The following is a 5859-nucleotide window of genomic DNA, read 5'->3' as shown; positions in this document are numbered from 1 at the left end:
TCATGATCTGAGCCGAAGGCAGACGCTTAACGACTGAGCCACCCAGGCACCCCTGTTCTAAGCACTTTACCCTTGGGAGGGTAAACACGGAATTTCTGAGAATATTTTTCTTTTTTTTTTTTTTTAAAGGTTTTATTTATTTGACAGAGAGAGAGAGACAGCGAGAGAGGGAACACAAGCAGGGGGAGTGGGAGAGGGAGAAGCAGGCTTCCCGCCGAGCAGGGAAACCGATGCGCGGCTCGATCCCAGGACCCTGGGATCATGACCTGAGCCGAAGGCAGACGCTTAAGGACTGAGCCACCCAGGTGCCCCCATACCTTTCACTTTAAAGGAAAAGCCAAAGTCAAAACCTCAGAGCCCCTAGACCCCTAGGTTATAATGATCAACTCCATTGATAATGATGATCGAGCGACAATTGTACAGGGGTTTGGGGACAGCAGATTTCCTCTGAAGACCTGGAAGTTATTCTGTGAAATATGTGTGCTCCTTGCCAATGTGCATTCACTCAACTGCTTTTGTCCCATGGTACCTCTAGTCTCCCACCTGATTATTTTCCCTCCGTTTGGCAGTCCTCAACGTAGGGGCTGCCTCGGGCATGTATACACACCCACATGCGCACACACACACACACAGATTCTCCCACTCTCCAATTACCAGGATGCAGCAGGCTGTGGGGGTCTTGCATTCTCTTTCCATATTCAGCCTTTTGATGTGCTGCTTGTACCATTCTTTCCCCATGCGCTAACAAGGCTGTCTGTGAGGATGGTTTCACGGGCAGCCAATTACAGAGAGGATGTGAGGCTGATCAGAGGAGTGCAGCCTGCTGGGGGACTGTCATTTACAGCATGAAAGGCAGCGCAATCATTGCTAAAAGGTTTAGTTTGGACAGGAGCTGTAACCTTCCAGCCATGCTTCCCGTTGTCTGGATTTGATGGGTTGTTTTTGTGTGCTTTAGGTTGTTTAATTTTTGCTGTTTCCTAAGTAATCGTTGCTCATATTTTCGAATGCCTAATAGTAATGATAATCCCTCTGCAGTAAAACATGAATGAAGATGGCCCACTTATGAAATGGGACACTGTTAAAAGAATCCAATGACCATTTGAATATATATATGTAAATGATTGATGGCTGTGAATAGAATCTCAACATACAAATGAAGAAAATGGAAGAAAATTGTGCCCCTCTGGGTGTGTGAAAGCCAGAGTGATGCCATATTACTGTCGTAAATGTAGGTGCTTCCAAATCAGAATACATAACATGGAAGCTGACGACAACCGGCTCTGTCTCCACACTCACATGTATGTACCCACGGCAGCCGTGGGTAGCCTATGGGTTAGTGGGAACGCAGAGGGGAAAACAGAGGGGAAAAGGTCTCTTTACTTCCATGCCTCCCTTTATCCACAACGAGAAATCTGTCCTGGTTTTTCTTAATTTACTTGAGTCTTGAATGGAAAACAGGTCTCATTTTTGTCAAGGAACACAAAGGGATAGAGAGAGAAATGGGGTAGGGGGTAGGCGGGTGCATAGGAAAGGCTTTACCCCGTCTGTCTGCCCCCCATAACCCAACAAGTGATGCCCTCCTCTTCCCGACCGACCCTTCCCAAATCACTGCAGCCAGAGTGCCGAAATGACCTGACTAACTGAGGCTGTCTTGTGCTTGCAACAATTTCCATCAATTATTAAGGACAGACAGGCTTTGACACATTCAAGTGTGTTTTCTGACCATGTGGAAACACAAACAGAAGAGTTGTGTGTTTATAACCAACATAAGCAGATGTCAAGGAGTGCAAAAATATGCCTCTTTTAAAGTCAGCATGTCTGTGTTTTTGTGGTGGCATATGCCCAGAACATGTGTATTTTGAGTGCTAAGCATGAGGAGTAATGAGTAAAGGAACAACACTCGTTCCTTAAAAAAATAATAAATAAAAAGTCTGTTGTAATCTCGGTAAGCTTAAAGCATTCGAATAGGATGACATTTTACATCTATTCAGGAGGGCGGAAGATGGACAGGCCGATGTGGGTACTGGAGGGAGCCATCTGAGAGAGTCTGGCAGAGCTGGTGACCTAAATCACGTGGCTTCACTCTCCCACTGGAATCTGGAATGTAATACCACCTTTCTCTAATATAATGATGAGCTGAGCTCAAGAAATATCCCTCATGGATAGAACAGAAGTGTGGAAGCAGGTTAAATGCAGAAAGCAATTTTTATTTTTTTAATTTTTTAAAAGATTATTTATTTACTTATTAAAGAGAGAGAGAGTACAAGCAGGGGGAGGGGAGAAGCAGACTCCCTGCTGAGCAGGGCTCAATCCCAGGACCCTGAGATCATGACCTGAGCTGAACGCAAACCCTTAACTGACCGAGCCACCCAGGAGTCCTGAAAGAAAGCAACTTTTAAATAGGAAAAGACAGAATTTAGTTAGGAATCTTGAAGGGAGCAAATGTAAAGTCAATAGTTCTAGGTATTACCTTTGGAAGGTAGATGAAGAAACTTTCACACAAAAAGGTAGAATTAGCAATGGACCAGAGGAATATTTTTTAGGCAGCCCAAGCAAGGAGGGTCCTGGAAACCAATATTTAAATGATTGCCATGGTGCCAGGCACTGGGGTGGGCACTTTCCAATGTTTTATTACTTAACCTGCATTAACAGCTCTCTGAAGTCGCGGCGATAGTCCACATTTTACCAATGGACAAATCTATGGTGTTCTCATTAGTACAAGAGATTAGAAAGCAGATTCTTGAAGGCACCGGGAATTTTCCAAACCTTACAGTAGGGTCAACCTAAATCGAAGGCAGACTGTCTGAGGAGCCTGGACTTTATCAAGGGAAGATTAGACGGGGGAGGCCCCAAATGACTCTGTCATGTTCTTCCAGAAATATTTGAGCCCACGTCTGAGCAGATCAAGGATATTAGAGTCAGGCCATTTCTGCCAATGTAGAACTGCTCTAATAGGTAATCATTGCCCATGGGCTCCTCATCAGGTCTGCAGAGACTTTCTCAGAGCTGCTTTATAGCCTGTGGCTCTTCTTACTCAATCTTCCCTCATTCTCTCGCTCTCTCAAGAGGTGTCAGTGCTCTGCCTCCTGGTCTGAAGCTTTTCTTGCCCACCTCTCTTTACCCTGCCATTACACTTCACAGGTGGTCCTCCCTGAAAATCCCTTGCACTTTTAATTCAGTCTTGGCAACAGCTTCCAGGAGGGCCCTAAGTGACTCAGTCAACCCTGGGAGTGGTTCCAGAAAGCCAGTGATAAAATGGGATCGGGGTGTGGATCACTCACTGAATCTAGCTGATAAGAAAGGTCTCATTTCATGTTTTCAGTGAAGCAGAGAGAGTCTCATGAGCCCAAGATGGTGTCCCAACTGGTAAAGTCTTACACCCATGATAACCTGGGAAGATGACTCAGTGGAGGGACATGCCATTGCCAGAGGGAAGATTCAGGTACTTGAAAGGTGTGGAAGGAATAGTTCATATAAGGACAGTGGAGTGGGCTGGCCATTACTAAGTTGCAATGCAGAGATAATGAGATTATGAGGTCCATTAACAAACAGTTAAAGATGAGTATGAGAGCTAGAGGACTTCGTAATGAGCTTGCAAAGAGGTCCTTCTCTTGTGCAGTAGGAAGGCAGACACCGCTGAGTTGCAGTCTTTAATAGTTAGAGACTTGAGCAAGGCTGGTATGCTAAGGTCAGGGTCCTGGCTGGGAAACCAGGACCCCTAAAACATGCAATGGGGTGAAATTATGGGGTGGAATGGATGCCTTGATGATTATGGTTCTGCAGATTCACCTGGACTCTTAGAATCAGCAAGGTGCCACTCCCTTTTAAGAGTTAGCACGTTCCCTGTGGGGGAAGACACTGCAAAGTTCTCTCTCCTATAAAGCAACAGGTGTCCACTCAGGACCTGTCACCTCCTCTTCTGGCTGCCAGACTGATCATTACAGATAAATCCCAACATAATCCTGCTGGAGGATGGCTGAAATTTGTTAAGAGAAGAAAGAGATGGCATCTCAAAGAAGCTCAAAGAATTAGTAGGAGCCACGGTTGAATTTTACAGGTACTTGGTCAAAGGAACCAGACTATCAAACTGGAGAAGCAAGAATTTATTGATCTGGAAGCACTTTCTTGGGACACAGGATATAATACTCTGGCAAGGATCCCAGGGATTTAGAGCTCTTAGAAGCCTGGAAAAAGCACTGTTGCCCATGTTGAGCATCGATGAAATGTCTGAGTTGCCACAGCAGACAGCGCAGAGAGGAATGAGAACCTGAGAGTGTGGGCATCTGGAGTGGCTATGTCATGACCCAACAGCCGAATGTTCCCCAGGAGGGCCCAGAGGACACACCGTCCACCAGGGCCAGCAGAAGCGCACTGGTGAGGGGCACCACCGTCACTAAGAAGTTCCGTGGGAATTGTTCTCTCTAGTTCAAGGCTGAGAGTAGAAGCGATCACAGATCTTGGCCTGTCACTAGCGATGGGAAAGACAGAGGCTCACAAGGGGCTGCTCAGGAGACGCACGTGCGTGGATCTGAGTGGTGCGGGGATGCGCGCTCCGAGCACGGAGCAGAGCTGCTCCCTTCTTCCTCTGAGACAACCTGATGTGACCAGAGGTGCACGGTTCAGGTGCTGTGCCTTCAGGATCAGCTCCCACCAGGCAGCTGCTAGCCAGTGACAATGCATGGTGGGGTGGGGTGGGAGCGAGGAATACCCGAAGGGGCGTTTCTGTCTGCGGGACTCGTCCAGTGTGCACGTTTTGCTGCAAGGTGGGGTGTGGCCTGGCTGAGACGAGTTCGGAGCTGCCTGCAGTGGGAGGCTTTTTGTGCAGTCCGCCTTCCCCCTCCTGTTTCACAGACATTGCACCTGCGTCATGGTCAGAAACCCGTTCCCTCCGCCCCTTCTACGTCCCAGTCGTTTCTCTCCAGGAATCTCCCACATGTCTAACCCTGTCTTCGTGTCTTTTTCCCAGGGGACCCAAAGTAACATAGAAACCTTACGGAAAAGGGAGTGAGAGACTAGGGTGTGAGAAAGGGGAGCCTGCAGCCACGGGTGTTTCCATCAAGACCAAGGACTCCTTCACGGTTTTTGTGTTGAGATTTCTGAGACCTTTGTAACTGGCTTGGTGCTTGTTGTTTTTTGCTTACTGCTGCTTGATGTTGTTGTATGTACTTACAGTAAAAGTTCTTAAGAATTAAAAGCCGTGGCAGTCCCAGTTTCAAAGAGAGAGGGGAAGTTAGAAGCTGTGTTCGGTTTTTCAGTAGTCTGGGCAGAGGAGACTCCAGCAAGGAAAAGCTGTTTGTGGCAGAGAAAGTGATGCTCAGCCACAGGGAAGGTGGGGCTGGGGGGAGGAATAAAATACCTATTAAGAACCAGCTGGGGCCAGGCTGCACACCTGGGCACTGAGTCAGATTTCAAACATTTACGTTTTGCAACCAGTTTTCTCTGTGCAGAGTGATCTTGAATACAAAGCCCTTGGCTTGGCATTTTGAATTTATGGATACAACCTTTAACTCGTTCAGGAGCACCAGCATGAGAGACAAAACACTTCCCACACTCTTCTGTCTTGCTCCTGACATGAAGGCAGGGTTCTCTGGCCGCAACACTGGTCCTGCACAGCCTAGCTCGCGAGCTCCCATCTGGTCGGTGTGCTATGCCCACCTTCCAGTTTCTCTGTCGGCCACCATGCTACCCCAGACCTCTCCCTGAAGAGGAGAAATGCCCTTTCCCTCCACTTCTCTGGGGCTTCTTGAGTTCCCAGTATCTTGGTAGAGGATTATGGAATTCTCGGTTTCTTTTTAAATTTTCTCTGTGTTTCTTTTTATTTTCTGGAGACTTCTCTACCTAAAGCTCTGGAACAAATGT

The sequence above is a fragment of the Leptonychotes weddellii genome, chromosome 8 (assembly GCF_054177405.1).
Source record: "Leptonychotes weddellii isolate Sample4059 chromosome 8, ASM5417740v2, whole genome shotgun sequence".
Taxonomy (NCBI): domain Eukaryota; kingdom Metazoa; phylum Chordata; class Mammalia; order Carnivora; family Phocidae; genus Leptonychotes; species Leptonychotes weddellii.
This window is presented reverse-complemented; position numbering follows the sequence as displayed.